At 30.0% G+C, this 20,693-nt stretch overlaps 1 pseudogene; it reads right to left on the reverse strand.

The window, feature by feature from the left end:
* Positions 1-1,718: 1,718 nt before the first annotated feature.
* LOC125877480 (uncharacterized) lies at positions 1,719-19,081 on the reverse strand (annotated as a pseudogene).
* Positions 19,082-20,693: the final 1,612 nt, after the last annotated feature.

Here is a 20,693-nt window from a genome sequence, read left to right on the forward strand (position 1 = left end):
AAAGCTAAGGTATCAACAAATATTTACAGCATTCAAGTTTCTAATTTTCATAGTGCTTAGATTTTTGTTATGCTCAATTTATATTTATAAATCATAAGATATCGTTTTAATCTTTCATTTTCAGAGACGTACCTAAGCAAATAGAAATAATAGGACCAAGCAAATGATGTCTCGCACGGGAGGATCCAAAAGTATTGCTACCTTAATAAATGAGCAGGTAAGCCTATTGAAATTAAAAACTATAATAATTTAACTCTTTTTGACAAGCACAAATGACATAAATTTAATTGTATTAGACTTCAAATGGTATAGAGCCTACACGAGCAGAAATATTCTTATTAAATCATAAAAAACTTGTAGATGGTAGACCATTAGATGATGATTCGGCCAAAGCAATTGTAAGATTTCTTCTTTCTTTTATTTTCTACATTGGAAAAAATTAAAGGAAAAATAGAAAAAGCGAACAGATGAATTCCAAATTGGACTTAATATATTTTCTTTGGTTAGGACATGATAAATGAGAAGATGAGCAATAGTGAGGGATCTACTGACCAACCTACTCACCGTGTTGCTTGGAAAGGTGATGTGTATTCCCAAGTATTAGGAAATGAAAGAAGTGGGTATGTTCGTAGTTTAGGACTTGGTCCAACTCCTTCTACTCTATGGGGTAGTAGATCTTTCTTAGAGAACATTGATGAAGAGGATTAATCTAATGAAATTGTACAAAGGTTAGAACAGGAGACAAATGAATTGAAGGCGTAACAAAATGAAGAAATTAATATGATGAAACAAAATCATGATAATATGCAATTAGAATTACTCCAAATGCGACAATTCATGCTCAAACATGCTCCTAATGAATCTATGCCTCAAAATATCAATGGCACCTCAAGTGGACAGGTAACTTGACTCCATAAGTTTTAGAAATTATTTTTAATAAAATTTAATCATATAAAAGTATTTTTAACTAATGTGTTAATATTTATCAGGTCCATGATGCTGATAGTGGCCATGCATAAATAGCACAAACAAGAGGGATACCTAGTGTCGCTAAAAATAGTCCAACTTCTCATGGTATTACTCATATTTATCCTTCTGTGCTACTGTTTTAGTTACTATTCGAGTCCAAATTCAATACGACTTGTTCTTAATAGAACCGATCTTATTCTCTGAACAATCGGAATTTCGTACCTACCGGCCTGCAGATGTAGGAAGGTGGCCTGCCTTTCCCGTCTGTGATGTGTAATTAGTTTTATCTATAGGTTCTATTTTTATAGTTGAGTGTTAACGATCTGATTACTTGAACTAATATGTATACACCTCATCCCATGTTCTCTATGTTTTTTATTATCTACATATCATTGATTTTGCATTTTCCAGTTGAGATAGCTCTTGTCGATGCTTTGCCAGCCCTTGAATTTTATCCTGGATTCATCTACATTGTTGTTATCCCTTGAAATGAAGTTAGTTTTATCTATAGCTTTTGTTGGTATAGCTGAATATTAGTTGTCTCACTACTCGAACTAGTTCTCTATTCATCCAATGAATATATTTACTTCTTGAGAATAGAAGCCTTCTTCAACGAAACAACTTTTTTACGTTCTTTTTTTCAATAAGAATACCTTAAATAAAAAGATAACTACCATTAATGAAATAGTTGAAAAAGTTTCTTTTCTGAACAATTTCTGAACTTAAAAGATCTGGATCAAATTTCCATCTCATTTTTGTTCTCCTATAAAGTATAAAGTAGCATGCACAAGGATAAGGGACTTGCATAACAGTATTGAATCCTCTGCTTCAACAGTTTGCTCTAGTTCCTTCGTTGTCCAATCGTTAATCTTACCTGATAAGACAATCATGATTTGTATAACTTGAAGTAGTATTCAAAAGAGAGAAGCTATGACGAGCAAAAGCATACAAGCAGAGAAGAAATTAATCCCCAAAAGTCATATACCAAAGTTACCAAACAACATAGAGCACACCTCTTTCTGTTGCTATCATTCTCTAGCCTGATGCATGTTTGTATTGGTTTTGTTGGTATAGTAGCAACTATAGACTTTGTTGGTATTGTTGCAGCCTTTGAAGTATAGTTAGCTTTATCTATAGGTTTTGTTAGAATAGTTGCATATTAGTGGTATGATTATTGAAGCTACTTTGTGCACTAATTTTCTCCTCAGATGTATTAACTTTCTGTTGCTATAATTCTCTGGTCTGCTGCCTTTTTGTATTGGTGGGATTTTTGATTATCTGCATATCATCGATTTTGCATTTTCCAATTGAGATAGCTATTTTTGATGCTTTGTCAGCCCTTGAATTTTATCCTGGTTTCATCAACATTGTTGCTAGCCCCTGAAATGTAGTTAGTTTTATCTATAGCTTATGTTGGTATAGCTGAATATTAGTTGTCTGATTATTTGAACTAGCCCTTTAATCATCCAATGAGTATATTTACTTTTTGAGAACAGAAGCCTTCTTTAATGAAACAACTTTTTTACATTCTATTTTTCAATAAGAATACTTTAAATAAAGAGATAATTACCATTAATGAAACAGTTGAAAAGGTTTTCTTTCTGAACAATTTTTGAACTTGAAAGATCTGGATCAAATTACCCACTCATTTTTGTTCTCCTGTAAAGTATAAAACAGCATGCACAAGAATGAGAGACTTACATAACAGAACTGTATCCTCTGCTTCACCAGTTTGCTCTAGTTCCTTCACTGTCAAATCGTTAGTCTTACCTGATAAGACAATCATGCTTCAGGTGGAATTTCTCTCATAGTTTTTGTGGTCTAAAATGTTTTTCTTAGTTTGCTACTCAGGTTGTTAATGTGCTTTTGTTCTTCCATTGTTTGTTGCTCAGGCTATGAATGTGCTTGTGTTTTTTTCTATGTTTGTTGTCTAGGTTGTGAATGTCTTCATACTGAACTGTCTTCTGTATACCATGGATTTTGCATTTTCCAATTGAGATAACTGATGTTGATGCATTGCCAGCCCTTGAATTTTATCCCAAAGTCATCAACATTGTTGCCAGCCCATGTAGTATAGTTAGTTGGATCATTGAGTTATTTTCTATGAGATGATATAATTCACTCTTTCTTATGTTATATGGGTTTGAACTGGAAATTTGTTACTGCTAAATGTATATGTATCAATAAGAGGAGAAACCCTACTAGGGTCATTGGTATTTGCACATAGCTTTTTTATGTAACATTTGGTGTAGTAAATATTTCATTCGAGTATGAGAACTTCTCCTATCTCATGATGTTTTTATCAATTGGATTTCATCTTTTGACACATTTATTTTATTATTTCAGGTCATGCAGTATGATGTTAAAAAAATTTGCCTATGAAATATTTCAATATGGCAAAACAGTATGGAAATTCTTTGAAGACACTATTTTATTGGATTGGTTATATAATGATACTAGATATTTCGTAAATATAAGTTTAGTTGTAAAGTTATGATACTATAGTTTGGATTAATACTTCATTTTGTTTAGATTTGATGAGATATATTATGTTCTATGATTTATATCATATATTTTTTAGCATTTGAAAAACATCATCGCATCTAATAGGCTCTCTTATAATTAGAATTTTGTTGGATTTACGAGCTATAAATTTATCAGTAGAAGCGCGAACTAGATAATTTTATGAATTGATGTAGTCATTATTTATTCTTGCTAACCAATTGGTTGTTAAAGTTTGTGACTTTTAGCATCAAATTAAGTGAATTTTCTAGCCAAAAGTATTGGACGCTAAATGATAGAAATTAAGATATTTTCAAAAGGATATTCTAGCCTTTATAATTGCCACCAAACTATTGTCGTTAAAGCTATGAACTTTTAGCATCAATTTTATCGAATTTACCAGCTATAAAAATGGACGCTACATGAACATGATTGTCGTTTTAAATTTAATTTAATACATTTTAGCGACAATTTAGTAGGACTTGCCGGCTATAAAAATGGACACTACACAAGTATAACTAACTATTTTTATTAGATTTAACAGCCATCTAAATTGCCACAAGCAATTGCCACTAGAACAAATGTGTTTTAGCGGCAATTTAGTTGGTTTTACTGTCTATAAAAATGGGACACTACATGAGAATAACTAACCACTTTGGATTGGATTTAGTAGCCTTTTTAATTGCCGCACCAAATTGCCACTAAATCAAATAAGTTTTAGCGGCAAAAGAGCTTGGCTTTACCAGCTTTTGTCCAAATGGCCGCAAAAGCCTTTGTCGTTCCCTGATACAATGGCCAAATGGCATTGGCTGGTAATGGCTATAGCGGCAATAGTTATGGCCGCTAATGCCATTTTTAATTGCCACTATATCCCTTTTTTGATGTAGTGTAATTTAAGCTCTTTCAAATACCGAGGTAGTATATATTTGATCCCTCAGCCTCAAAAAGAGGTGAACTCAAGTTCATGTTCAACTTTATATACACAATTACACTCAATACCTCTATGGTTAGTGGAATAACTGGATTATGTATACAAGTTATATTATTTTTAATGTAATCATCTTTCCTTTATACTTGAGTCTATTTGTTCCAACTACACTGTTAAATCATTCATGGTTATTAGTGACATTCTAAAGTACCAACATTGATTTAAACTTCAAGAAACAATAAAAGGTCAAAGGGTATTCCAATGAAAAGTTAATTTAACTTTTTGGGTCCTAACCTAATGAAGAAGCAGGGAATCATTCTTTAACTAATCCATTTGTCACTTAACACATGTGCTACTATGTTTTCACCTTATTGTAACACCCTGAAAATCCCGACCCAAAATTTGACCTTGAAAATTTATGTAGTTAGGTGCCACAAAAGCTTTTTATGGCCCATAGAAATGTGTATGGACCGTAGATGGGTTCGTGGAACCAAGCCCTTGAAAGTTGGTTCTCAAGTCTAAGTTTCATGGACTGGACTATGGGTCATAGAAGTTCCTACTGTCCGTAGATATGCCTCCTGAAAACCAAGTCCTAAAACATCCAGTAAGATTTCTACAATCAAGCAGGACGACACGTCAAAGTTCCTTGGGGCCATATAAAGGATATGTAGGCCCCAACTTCAGAGATCAAAACCCCAACATGTTTTCTATGTGATGTTTACAGTCCGTAGACTTTTGTATGGATCGTAAGTGGCCTCTGTAGATGATTTCTATCAATTTCTAAGAGGGGTTATTTTTAGTCATTTCCCACCCTTCCTAAACCTATACACCGACGTTTTGTAACCTTATTAAGGTAACAAGAAACCTCTAGCACAAAGTTTAGTTGAAATTAAAGCTCCCGTACAAATTAAGTTTGAATATAAGATTCTACTTAGGTAAATGTTTATTGAGAATCTTTTAAACAAAAGTAATTGTTTTAAACTGAGTTCTGAGAAAGCAAAGAGGAATCTTGAGAAAGAGTTTGAAAAATGATTTGAGAAAGAGTATAAGGGAACTAAGAAGTCCCAAATGTATCACTTTGTTACATTGAGAAAGAGAAACTTTGATTTCTAACTGAGTTTATGAGTTCAGAGATACTTAGAGCATTGCCTCCTTTAAGAGGGTATTTTGAGTAATTACCTCAAAACAAAGAAACTAGTATGTTTTATACATTTGAGCTTGAGTATATATTTATTGGGAGTAGTATTGAGCACCTCTAAAATAAATACACAAATACAAATACAATATTTGAATAGTGTAGCACCTCTAAAATAAATACACAAATAATTTTTTTGTTATAATTCTACCAGTTTATCGCCGATATATAAAATATGGTCTGATTATATTTCTTTCATTTTTTTCTAACAGTTGAATACAATTTCTTTCCCGATGTATAGATTTAGTAGAAATATATATCTACCGAAGAAGAAACAATTTGATAATAGGTGTATCAGTTTTTTGGATACAAACATATAAAAGAATTAAAGAAGTAAGAATATCGAGTGTGTATTTTATAGTTGTAGCAGAATTTGTAGATGTTACTACCAAAAGAATAACCTCAAAATCTACTTTCGAATCACTAGGAAACAAAGTGTTTTTCCAAAAATTAGATACCTTTTTTTTTTGTGTAAGGAGAATTCTAATTCTTATGCTTCAACTTTCAAAGTTTAATAGATAGATTTATAGGCAAAATAGAGAATATCGTTGTTCGCTAACCGTTGCACTTGTTCTTCACATGTGACAATTTATTGGATAGGTATTTTAAATTCTCTACGAAACCTCCTCCTATATTATCTCATCTAAATGGGTCGGGTCAATCCATATGGGTGACCTACGACACAAATTAATTATCCAACATCTCTCACTTAACACATGGTGGACTAACAAAAATAGTACCACTGCGATAAGACATGTAATTCATATAGGTAAATAGTTCGTGCGGCCTACGAGCATCAAGCTCTAAGACTATTAAGGTTTTACTAGAGCTCCACAAAATAATTCAATCACATGCAAAAAAATCACTTATTAAATATAAGGATATGTGAACATCATTCTCTATTCGGTAGCTAATTATTTGATCCTACATCCTAAAAAAGAGGTAAACTTGAGTTCATGTTTAACTCTATATGCACAAAACCTTTACTGAAGCGACTTCCGTATTTCTCAATGCATGAACTTGACGGTCAAGAATCTCAACTGGAACCTCTTCATAAGTAAAACTATCCTTCACAACCACACTCTCTAAAAGTAATATCGATGTCGGATCACCCACACACTTTTTGAACAAGGAAATGTGAAAGACTAGATGAAGTGCTGATAGTTTTGCTAGCAACTCTAACTCATAAGCCACATTACCAACCCTTTTCAGGATTCTGTAAGGACCTATATACCTAGGACTAAGCTTTCCTTTCTTGCCAAATATTATCACCCCCTTTATGTGTGACACCTTCAGGAAAATCCAATCATCAATTTCAAACTCTAAGTCCCTTCTCCTCACATCTGCATAGGACTTCTGACGATTCTGAGTTGTCTTTACTCTATCTCTAATGAGTTGAACTATCTCTATAGCCTCATGAACTAAATCTAGCCCAATCAAGGTAGTTTTACCTACTTCAAACCAACTAACCGGAGACTTGCATCTACGCCCATACAGTTCCTCATAAGGGGACATCGAAATACTGGAATGTTATTTGTTATTGTAAGCAAACTCTATGAGAGGTAGGTGATCATCCCAATTACCCTAGAAATTGATCACGCAAGCTCTCAACATGTCCTCTAAGATCTTAATGGTACGCTTTGCCTGACCATCCATATGTTGATGAAATGTTGTACGGAGGTTTACGTGAGTACCAAGACCTTTCTGAAATGACTTCCAGAAATGAGGTGTAAACTGAGGACCTCTATATGAGATGATAGACAAGGGAACCTATGAAACCTGACTATCTCTGTAAGGTGGAGTCTAGCATAATCCTCCGCTGAATATGTAGTCTTGACAACTAAGAAATGAGCTGACTTAGGCCTCATTTGTTTGCACCTAACGAATGTCTGAATCATAATCATTCAGGTTCACCTCATTAAGTGTGTTTTTGAGGACCGAATCTTAATTATTCAGATTTATTTCATTAAGTTTGTTTGTTTTATTTCCTTATAAGACTCTTAATGGGTCTAAATAGGTCTGAATGAAACAGATCTCTAACACAGTCTTAACACCATTCACACTAAACAAAATAAGACTTCTATCTTAATTCAACTACATCACAACAAGTCATAAAAGTCATATTTTTTTCTTATTTAATTAAGGGAAAGAAGTCAAAAATGCCCTTAAACTATGTGAAAGTAAAAAAATGTCTTCATTTGTAGATGGTCCAAAAATGCCCTTATCGTCAATATTTTGGTTTTAAAATGTTCTCGCAGTCAATACTTTGGTTCAGAAATGCCATTATAGTTACTAAATGGGTCAAAAATGCCTTTTTCTTAAGAAATATATTATTTTTTTCCTTTTTAAACACATATTCTTCCTAATTAAAATATTATTAAAGAACCGTGTTCTTGTTTTCTTTATTTTAAAATCACTTTAACAAATAAAAATGTAAGAAATGTTTTTTTCTTCTTAATCTCATTTTATCAATTAAACTAGAATAATTTCATGTATCCTTTTCGACATATAATATATGTCATGTATAAAATATCATAATATATCCATCATTACTTTGTATTTATATAACGATAAAAAATAATTATAAAAAAATAAGAAATATTTTCATTTTTTATTTTTATTTTCTGAATTGAAGTAAGATACGCATTTCCTAATTTTAAAAAATACTACTAGAAAAAATAAGGTGTTAAAAATATGGAAATGAGCATTTTTAACCAATTAAATAAGAATAAGGGCATTTTTGGACGAAAGTATTGACGGCAAGGGCATTTTTAGACCAAACTACAAACGAAGGGCATTTTTGTTCCTTTCGCATTGTTTAAGGGCATTTTTTACCCTTTTTCCTTTAATTAATGTTAATTACAAGCTTACTGTTATAATTTTCTTTATTCTTATTAATTTAATATACACCTTTTACTTTCATAAATCTATCTATATATATAAAAGAGAAACATTGTAACGACTCGATAGGTCGTTTTGAACACTACGACTATTTTGACTCTTCCCGTAAAATTTAAATGGAAATTTTAAACTATTCGGTGACTACAAATATTTAGTTGATCATTTTTTGTTAAATAATAAAGAATTAATATAGTTGAATAGTTAATGGGCCAAGTCCATAATTTTTTTTGATACCTTTTTACCACTTGGCCCATGTGTACAATTAAATTAGGACAAATTACTTAACTACACTCCTTTACTTACCTTGATATCTATTTATCCCTACTTATTTCAAAAATTTCAAAAATCCCTTATTTTACCTATGTATCCCGCTATGTGGAATGTATCAAACACTATGTTTCCGGTGCACAACGCTATGTATCCCGTGCACAATGCTATGTATCCCGCTATGTGGAATGTATCAAACCTAATGTATCTCATGCACAACGCTATGTATCCCGCTATGTGAAATGTATCAAACCTAATGTATCCCATGCACAACGCTATGTATCCCGCAAACATCGTTTTTAAGGGATTTTTGGTAAATAGAAAACTAGAAGGGATAGGATGTTATTTAGTACTTATAATATGTGGTTCCTATAATTTATACATTAAATTAACTAAAAAGGGATTTATTGTTGTTTTACACATAAGTCAAACAAATTGCGGTTGAAATTTCTCAGAGAGAACTTGATCTCAACGTCGACAACACTCAATTTACTGTTTCAGGTATTATTAAGCCTTATTTATCTTAATCTTTGGTTTAAATGGAATGAGTTATGAATAGTGGTTTACAGGGTATACTTTAATGTACTACTATTTATTGGTAAAGAATTGGAATGCTAATTTAATTGGAATTTATCGATTTCTATGAAACTCTTTTTGACTTTAAAGGAGAATCTTTATACATTGAATAATGGTTATTCGTTAGAAGATAATTACTATGGTGATCATTTGAGTGGGATAGTGCATGTGGATTAAAATATTGTAAATAAGTTAATTGCTCCAAAGTGGATTTTACAGTTAATTTAGGTGTGAGATGGTCCAATGGTTTTAGGAGTATACTTTAATACATTTTTTAAAAAGTGTTTATGCCAAGAATAGCTAGCGTAAATTGAGGTAAGGCTATTTATCAATCACTGCTGCTTCTGGATCCATTGTTACTTTTAGTATTATAATTTGAATGGCTACTACTTCGGAACAAAAATAGTGAAATATTTGAGTTATATAATGGGATGTCTTGTGAATCCTTTTACTTAAAAATATGAGGTATATTATATTATATGAATACTATTAGCTCTATGATATTTTGGATGAATTAATACTTAATCTTAGACTTAAAATTTAAGAATATGAGATTTGACATATTAGTGACATCAAGATTTATGAACTTGGTTATAGATTTGGGAGAGATTTTAGGTCTAGGATAAGCATATAGTAATGTGGGTGTCTATGGACACGTTTACTTATAAATTGTGCACATTTTGATAGATTGGAAATATTCGGAAGCTTTAGAAAGGGGAAGGAAAAATGTTGAGAATTCCTGATACGTGTTCCACATTTAAGGTATGTTAAGACTTTTTAGACTTCGTTGAGGGATGTTTACTGATTAAAGATTAAAAATGGAATAGACAATGGGTAAGGGCGAAAGAATGGGGTCTCGTACCAATGGTGTGAAGGGCATTGGTACGAGTACCGGTGTTATAAAGGAAAAGGTTATTCTTATAGAATGCGAATTGTAATTCGAGAATGCCAAAGCATATGGGCATTAGCTGATATATTATTGACTGACTGATTTATTATGTGTGATTGTGTTCTTTATTGAACCCATATACTTGCGATACCTGAGGTGATTAAATATCATATTGATATGATTGAGATGCATCATCATCACTTTTCATTGATATCATATTGTGCATACGCATTGACATGAGATTGAGTATAAGTTGGGCATGTGGAGATCGTCCGTGCTAGGGATGGTGAGATATTAAGATTAAAATTTGGGCACGTGGAGATCGTCCGTGCAAAAATGGTTTGATTTTATGATAGTGAGTTGAGATCGTCCGCACAGACACGTGGAGATCGTCTGTGTTGGTATATGGAACTCGCGAGTCCCTCATGGTCATGAACTCTTGATGTAATTTTGAGGAGTATCATGTATATACGGTTGAGAAAGTACTTGGCATCTGAGACATTTCATTTCATGGTGTCACATTGCATTGCATCTCATTACATCATTTATTCTTGTTGATTACATGCTTTTGTTGGTGGTTGTACATTATGTGAAGTTCGATTATCCTTATTGATGAAACTTGACTGGTAAGTATAATATACACTTGAATAAGTAAAGAACTGATTTTCTCATACAAACTTCTGTCACTACTTCTTCATTGTCGATCTATGAGATATACTGGGGACATGTGGTTTCGTACTCATGCTACACTTGTTACACTGTTTGTGGTGCACATTCGATTCTGAGTACAAGCATATCTCGTGGAGCTTTTTGAGTCCGATCTTGGAGTATCTTGGAGTTGTAGTGAGCTACTTGGTTGTTCCAAGGCCCACACCTCCCTCTATCTTTTATTTGTTATGTTGTTTTAGTATTCAAACACGATATCCCTTATGTTTGGATTTGTCATTTTAGTTTCATACTTGCACCATATTTAGAAGCTTTTGTACTTATGACACAAATTCTTGGGTGATATTTTGCTTCCCGCATTTCGTGTTTATGAAGGACTTAGTGTTAAATATATTTTATTCGTTGTTTACCTGTTACCTCTTAGTTAAATTGGTAAAATTATTGGGTTGCCTTACCTATCGGTTGGGAACATAGGTGTCATCACGACTTGTAAATTTTGTATCGTGACAATTTAGTATCAGAGCCCTAAGTTCATCGGTCTCACGAGTACGAGAGCAATTTCTAGTAGAGTCTTGTGGATTGGTATGATGACGTCCATACCTATCTTCGAGAGGCTATAGGGAATTTAAGAAAATTCTATTCTTTCATTCCTTGTAGTCCACACTTGACCTTGTTGAAATTCTAATATTGATATCTCAATCTCTTTGGTGTATTTGCAATCTATGATATGTTCTCTTTGACTTACTACATAGTATTCTTCTTTTTGTCGTTTAAACCAATTTCTTATTATTGGTATTTCAAATATTTTTTCTACGCTTAGGTCTAATTCTTTTCCTTTTATTTGTTCAAATATATTATTATCAAATATTGTTTTTTGTTCTGTCGATTCTTCATCTTGATATTTCTGTTTAGTTATTATTTGTATATTTGTTTCAGTCATTGATATAGTATTCATTATTTGATTCTATTACTGAATTATTTTTCATTTCGTCTGTTTCGTTTTCTGATAATTCATATATACTATCTTCACTTTCTAATTCATAATCTACGTACTTTATTTGTGTATATTTTTCATTGTCTACCAGTATTTCTGATATTTGTTTTTTCTTTGGATTTTTAGGTAATGTACAATTTTTAGCTATATGTCCTAATTTTCCACAATTGTAACAAGTACATTCTGTTAATTTTTTCTTCGGTCGATATGGTCTTTTAGTTTTACAGTTTTTTACATAGTATCTTCTTCTTGGTTTTTTATATTTATATTTTGATCTGTATTTTTTATTATATTTCTTTTTATAGTATCTGTCTGTACAACCGACTTGGGGTGCTGTTTTATTTTTGCAACGTTCTAAGTTTTTTACCAATATTTTTTCCATTTTTATTTCTTCTTTATGTTTTTCACATAGTTCTATAAACTATCGTTGTAAGAATTTCATTCTAGTTCCTAAGGTATTTGTTAATCCTGCTTCATTCCAACTTTTTATTACTTTTGAATTAAAAGGTTCTGGTAATTTTGTAAAAAATATAATTTTCTTATTTATTTACTTTCTCCTATGTTATATGTTCCTTTATAATAGTATTCTCTAAATGCACATGTATATTCATCTATATACCACATGTTACATATTGCTAATTTTGTCATTAGATTCCGGTTTATGATATTTTCTTTATTTTGTTCTTCTACTTCTGTTGTCATACTACTAAATTCGTTTCTTGTAGCTACTTCGTATTTATATAATATTTTCATAGTTGTAGTAGCTATTTCGCCATCAAATTTTTTATTACTTCTTAAAGTTTTTGAACTTTCATCTGATAAATTTTGTAGTCATAATTTTACTGTTCCTATAAGTGTTCTTTCTATATATCCTGGTGTTTCTGTTATTCCTATGTTGTTATCTATTAATTGTTTTGATAAATATTCCATCCATAATTGGATTGTTTTATTTATATCTACTACACAATCTAAATCTAAAAAATTATGTTGTTCAGTTATTGGTTTAGGTATCCATTTTTTATTCAATCTTTTATCCCACAGAGTTTTTTCTCTATCATATTTCCATAGTTTGTATTATAGTATCTTGGATTTTTTGGACTTTTTACTCCTGATGTACTTGAGCTTTCATCTATGTCTACATCTCCTGTGTTTACTTCTAAATTCTTTGTATCCATGTTTGCTAGAAGTTCCGTAGAAACTTGTTTCTGAATGTTGTTCTTCTAGATCGTCATTATTTATTTCATCAATTTCTATTTCAGGTAGATTATCTTGGTTTTCTTCTAGTTCTTCTAATTGTAATTTTTCTTTAAATTTAATTATCTCATTTGCTAATTTTGTTTTTTGTTCTTTTTCTTTTTGTTTAATTTCATACATTTCTTTCAATATTGCCAGCTCTTTTTCTAGTTCAATTATTTTAGTATTTTTTACTTTTTCTAATTGTTGTACTTCCTTTTTTGCTTGTTGTTTTATTTTTTCAATTTCTGTTTTTCTATCTATTTCTTCATTTTCTTTTGTATTCTTATCATAGCAGTTAAACTATCTTCTAATTTTACTGTTTCTTTTTCTAACATTAAACTTAGATTGTCACCTATTTTCTTATATCTTCTTCCTAGATTAGAAAATATTATTTTTATTTTTAATCCGTCATAGTTTTCATATGTTTTTTCATCTATTGCGTATTCTTCTTTATTCATTTATAAATTGTGTTGTAGTTTATATTCTAAGTTTTCTATTTGTATTTGTAGATATAAAATAGTTTTTTTTTTGTGCTACTATAGACTTTTTACAAATTCCTGCAAATATATTACTGTTAAATCTATTTTTCCTATGTCTCAATTCTTGTCTTTTTGCTATAATTATTTCAGTAAGTTTTTGTCTATATTCATTATTCTCGTTATTCATTGTATCTTTAAATATTGAACATATTTATATTCTATTTTAGATATATTATCTATTAATTGATCTAATTTATCGTTATCAGTTTTTGTCATATTGAGTTGTTTATATTCTGGATATAATTTGTTTAATTTTCTTTTTATTTTTTCTTAATTTTCTACTAGTATGTTTCTTATTATATTTCTTTTTATCCATAGCTCTGATACCTTTTTTTGTAGGTGCGGAATTCATGGTAAAATGTAATAATATATATTATAATATTGTTCTGATAGTTGTCTTAATCTGACTATTTCTTTAATATTATTTGTGATGTATTCTAGATACAACATATCTTGGTTTCTTATGTACATATGTAAAAAAAAATTCATTAATTCTACTAATAGTTTTATGTCTTTCATAGCTTCTGTCCCATATTGTAAATATTCGTAATTCATTTTAATTTGAATTTATTTCTAAATCATACCATTCTATTCTTTCGAGGTCTAAATTATGTAGGTCTATTTCATACCATTGTTGGTCTAATATATCTTCTGATTCATTATCATTAAATATTTTTCCCATATGAGTCTTCTTAATTCAATTATCTTTATACCTCTAAGTATATATAGGATTAAAGTTTCATAGTTTTTTATTATTTCATCATGCATGTATGTAGTCATGTTCATTGTTATGCAGGTTTTTTATTTTCAATTATTCCTTCATATTATATCCATAATTGATTAAATTCATATTAGATCATTATGAACTATATTATCTGTTTATCATGTTCTCCTGTCACTATTAGCATCGTACTTTAGCGGATACTTCCTTCTTATCAGCGACTCAACTTTGTTTACTCCCCTAAACGGCTTTCCTTGTCCACCAGTTTCAACATTAGGATGGCATAGTATAGAAGTTTTCTCCCTGTTTCCAGTGTGCTAATAAACTAGAAATCATGATTCAAATAATTCTAATCCATAATAACTAACATAAATTTATTCAATCATATATATGATATTCAGGAATATATAAAATTAGTTTTGCATATTTGTTTAACAATATACCTTTGCCTCTTGCTTGTCTATGGTATCTGAGGGTTGCTCCATTATCTTTTAAGTATGAATATTTTAAATATTTGAGAGAGTGTTTTTATGGAAGCTTGCTTCGTTTATTGAAGGCTTGCTTCTTATGTTACATGTATATTCCTTTATAAAGACAATTCTAATCCTATCCTATTTCTTATAATAATGTGTCTACTGTACACTTTACGACTTTTTTATATGTCTACTGTACACTTTACGACTTTTTTACATACTTATTTTTTACAAAAATGTGACTACTGCACACTTTTACTTTCTTTACATAATAATGCACATTTTACATATCTTTTTGTTTTCTTCTTCTTATCTTCTTTGTCTTCTTCTTTTTATTTTCTTCCGTTCATGTGAAGATCATGTGTCTATCTTCTTTTATCTTTTTGTTTTCTTCTTCTTTGTCTTCTTCTTTATCTCTTAGTCTTCCGTCTCTATCTTCTTTTATTTTATCATTCCAGCTGGACATCGGGAATTACATTATCTTCTCCGTTGCATTTTGAACATATATGGTCAGGATATTTGTGTCCAATTAGTTTACAGTATCTAGTTAATAGTTCTGATGAAATAAATCCTTCATTTAATGCTCTTGTTGTAGGTCTTTCTTCTGGCTTTAATAAAGATAAAATCCATTTCTGGACTTCATCCATATTTGACTTCCTTAGCTCCCTTGAATTAGCATAAATCATTAATTGATCTCTGGAATAGTAGCTTCATATAGCATTTCCATTCAAATAATTATTTGCTAGTTCTTGTCTTATAGTTGATATACCAATTATTCTTTTATTGGCATAGAAATTAGGTATCTCAATTTTTGATATTTCTGGTTGTTCTCCAATATCTTCCGATATTATCATATCTTTGGTCAGGCCTATCTTTACAACTTGAATAGGAGGTTTTATCTCCTCATGTAATATCTCTGTTGTTGCCGTATAGAATTTCACATAAAATAACTTTCCTTTGGTCGCTCTTTTGTATATAATAAATGCTTTGTATAATTCTGGTATGCCACTTAGTTCTTCTCCGTCATAAGTATATGCAGTACTTATTAATCCATAATTATAACATGTTTTAACTAGGTTAGCATTGATTTGTGGTTGTGCAATTAGTTTATTGTATCCTTGTAATTTCTGGGTTATACAGTCTTGATTTGGATCTTTTGTAGTGGTAGATCTGGGATTGAGGTTTAGGTAACTCTGTATTTTATATATATTTTCGAGGTATGTCCTTGTGATGTGGTTATATACCTTTTTCTCATGTTGTAGGCTATCTGCATACGTTGAAGTTTGTGGTTCTATGGTTAATGGGTTTTTTATTTTTTGTGTAAATGACTTTTAAAATAACTGATGTAGATTTGCATTTCGTTGTTTTTCAATAACTGGTCTTCTTGTACCTGCAGCTATATTTAGACAATAATAATGGGTTTTAAGGTGTTTCCTGTAACGACCCGTTTGGTCGTTTTGAGTACTAGAGCTTTTGATTTCATAAAATACTTTCCGGTAGATTCTAAATGGGTAGTTTTGACTATTCGTAATTATAATTATGAAATTAGTGAGGTAGTTTTAATAATTTATTAGTTGGTGGTTAAAGAAAAGAACAGTAAAATAAATAGTTGATCACTTTTAACACTTTTATGGTTGAACTTATATAATAATTAGGGAGTAAATATTCTGTAGAAAAAAAAATAAGGGTTTGAGACGAGAGAAACTCACCTGTGGACGAACAACGTGGAAAAATTATTTATGCGGCATCAGGTAAGCAAATTTTCAATTGAACTTTATTCCTTGCCAATGTTGATGAATTGCATAGATATAGTGATAATATTATTGATATTAAATTGTGGTAGAAGAGATGAAATTGTAAACTTAATTGCCAAGGTCGGTTGTTGCACTATAACGTTGTTATTGTTAGGATTATTACTTACTTGGTGAGTGACATTGAGGGCCAAATTTAGGACAATGGTGGATAGTTAATGGTTGGGGTAGGGAATTTATATTATTTTAATGTTATGGTTAGAATTAGATTATTATAATGTTAATTGGAAAGAGGTGAACTGAAAATTCCTCTATGTACCCGTGATTGCCAATTTGAAAATTGAAACATTATGACCAATAAGAAATTAAAGAAGTTAATGACTAATTAATGATTTTCTGGTGATCAATTAAGATTTAATTAGAATTGTAAAATGAATTTGGAATTTCGGTCAAGGCTTTAGGCGTTATTTCAGTGTTGAAGTTACGGGTTATGCCTTTGATTTTAGGTATGGAATTTTCTTATGGTTATCACATTATGACTCAAGTATTCATATGTTGGTATAGATAATTAAATATTATGTGTACTATATTATATGAATGTCATTATATTAATTTATTTGGAGGAACCAAGACTTAACCTTAAGCTTGAATATAAGAAATAGAAGAGTTGATATACCAATTGACCTCAAGATTAGAAACTTGAATATAGATTTGTGCTTGATGATTTTTGCGGATCTAGGCTAGAAGTATAGCATGATGGATGTCCATGAACTAGTTTATTTACGAATATTGTATACTTGATAGATTGGAAATGTTTCGAGGCATTGAGGAAAGAAAAATAGTTGGAGAAGTAGTTTGCTCGACTTCGATTCTTCGGTGGAGGTAGGTTATGGCTTATTCTATTTGTTAGATAAACTCTTACTAGCGATTGATATGAAGTGAATGATATTGTGAAGTTCTCTATGTACTTGATTGTGTGATTGTGTGGCTTGGTTGTGTGGTTTGTGATTGGTCTAAAATCCTGAGACAGTGAGATTTATAATCGGAAAACCTCTATATCGAAGTGATGCCTTGAATAAAGAAGGTTTGATGTAATATTATTAATGAATTGAAAAGTGGTGATAATAAATGATAAATTAATAATATTATTGGATCGAAGTGTCACGTTTCGACACGGTATTATTGGATCGGAGTGTAACGTTCCGACACGATATAATTGGTATCTGTTGATCCTTCTTCATTCCAACTTTTTATTACTTTTGAATTAAAAGGTTCTGGTAATTTTGTAAAAAATATAATTTTCTTATCTCTTTACTTTATTCTATGATATATGTTCCTTTATAATAGTATTCTCTAAATGCACATGTATATTCATCTATATAACACATGTTACATATTGCTAATTTTGTCATTAGATTCCGATTTATGATTTTTTCTTTATTTTGTTCTTCTACTTTTGTTGTCATACTACTAAATTCATTTCTTATAGCTACTTCGTATTTATATAATATTTCCATAGCTGTAGTAGTTATTTCGCCATCAAATTTTTTATTACTTCTTAAAGTTTTTAAACTTTCATCTGATAAATTTTGTAGCCATAATTTTACTGTTCCTATAAGTGTTGTTTCTATATATCCTGGTGTTTCTGTCATTCCTATTTTGTTATCAATTAATTGTTTTGATATATATCCCATTCATAATTAGATTGTTTTATTTATATCTACTACACAGTTTAAATCTAAAAAATTATGTTGTTCAGTTATTGGTTTAGGTGTCCATTTTTTATTCAATCTTTTATTCCACATAGTTTTTTCTCTATCATATTGTCCATAGTTTGTATTATAGTATCTTGGATTTTTTGGATTTTTTACTCCTGATGTTCTTGGTTTTTCATCCATGTCTATGTCTCCTCTATTTACTTCTAAATTCTTTGTATCAATGTTTGCTAGAAGTTCCGTATATATTTCGCTTGTTTCTGAATGTTGTTCTTCTAGATCATCATCATTTATTTCATCAATTCCTATTTCAGGTGGATTATCTTGGTTTTCTTCTTTTTCTTTTAGTTCTTCTAATTGCAATTTTTCTTTAAATTTAATTATCTCATTTGCTAATTTTGTTTTTTATTCTTTTTCTTTTTGTTTAATTTCATACATTTCTTTCAATATTGCCAGCTCTTTTTCTAGTTCTATTATTTTTGTATTCTTTACTTCTTCTAATTGTTGTACTTCATTTTTTGATTGTTGTTTTATTTTTTCAATTTCCGTTTCTCTATCTACTTCTTCATTTTCTTTTGTTATTCTTATTATAGCAGTTAAACTATCTTCTAATTTTACTGTTTCTTTTTCTAACATTAAACTTAGACTGTCACCTATTTTCTTATATCTTCTTCATAGATTAGAAAATATTATTTTTATTTTTAATCCATCATAGTTTTCTTATGTTTTTTCATCTATTGCGTATTCTTCTTTATTCATTTATAAATTGTGTTGTAGTTTATATTCTAAGTTTTCTATTTGTATTTGTAGATATAAAATAGTTTTTTTTGTGCTACTATATATTTTTTACAAATTCCTGCAAATATATTACTGTTAAGTCTATTTTGCCTATGTCTCAATTCTTGTATTTTTGCTATGATTATTTCAGTAAGTTTTTGTCTATATTCATTATTCTCGTTATTCATTGTATCTTTAAATATTGAACATATTTATATTCTATTTTAGATATATTATCTATTAATTGATCTAATTTATCGTTATCAATTTTTGTGATATTGAGTTTTTTATATTATGGATATAATTTGTTTAATTTTCTTCTTATTTTTCTTAATTTTTTACTAGTATGTTTCTTCTTATATTTCTTTCCATCCATAGCTCTGATACCATTTTTTCAGTCAATTTAACTAAACTTTGAAACTAAATTGGATAAATTCATGGAGTAACAAATAATTTCATATAAGTATATTTGTGCTTATAGGGAGAAGGAAGTCGAGGAAGATATAAAAGTAGAGAAAATTGTGAATTTCAGAAGAAGATCATGTAGAGTCTTACGATAAAATTATTGTTATAGTAATTTTATCTCTTTAGTTTTTCTTCTTCTCTATTTTCCATTCATGTACTTCAAAACTTAAAATATACTTTAAAATTCTTTTAATTGTAGCTCCTTACATTCTCTTTTTTTCTTAAAGTTGTATTTTGAAAATATAATGGGAAAGAGAATAAAATGATAAGGCAAATCAAAAGAGTGAGAAAGAAAAACTTGATAAAGAAATCTATTTTATATGACTATAGTTGTACATACATAATTCATTAGGCAAAATTATAATTAGTTCTTGTGAATTTTTATTATGATAGCTTTTTGCAGCATCCTAAAACGATCATTATATACTTGAAGTAACTGTTTATTTGCATCTTGAAGTGCATTGCTAAATTTGACACTACGATTATAAGTATTTTAATGATCAAAAATGTAATAACTTATAAAAAAAGTGTTATCCAAGCAATGAATTAAAAAAAGTGACAACAAACTAGAGCATTTGTGTATTTCTTAAGAAAAACTAAAGAAACTAAAAACATTATATCAATACTTTCATTTTCAAAAAAGAAAACACAATATATAAGGTCATAAATTTATGTTTTATATAAAACTTGAATGAAACAACACCTCTTTTAACTTTATATGAGAATACGGGTGTGTTTGGTATGAAGGAAAACATTTTCCGGAAAATATTTTTCAATTTTCTCATGTTTGGTTGGGCTAAATGTTTTGGAAAATGTTTTCCAAATCAACTCATTTTCCTCAAATTTAAGGAAAATGACTTCCCTTCTAAACTTAAGAAAAACATTTTCCAAAACTCTCTTCCAACTTCAAATTACAATTATATTTTTGTTGAAAAAATCAATTTATTTTGTCCCTACCCTTAAACCATCCCCCAACCAAACCCCCCCCCTCCCCCCAAAAAAAATAATTTAAAGCTTGTTTTTAAATTCAATTTTTTTACCCCATCCTCACCCCTACCCCCACCCCCTCCCAAGAAAATATTAAAAATTGTTTTTAAAAAATATTTTTAATTTCAATTTTTTATTTTTT

Source organism: Solanum stenotomum, chromosome 9, assembly GCF_019186545.1.
Source record: "Solanum stenotomum isolate F172 chromosome 9, ASM1918654v1, whole genome shotgun sequence".
Classification (NCBI taxonomy): Eukaryota; Viridiplantae; Streptophyta; class Magnoliopsida; order Solanales; family Solanaceae; genus Solanum; species Solanum stenotomum.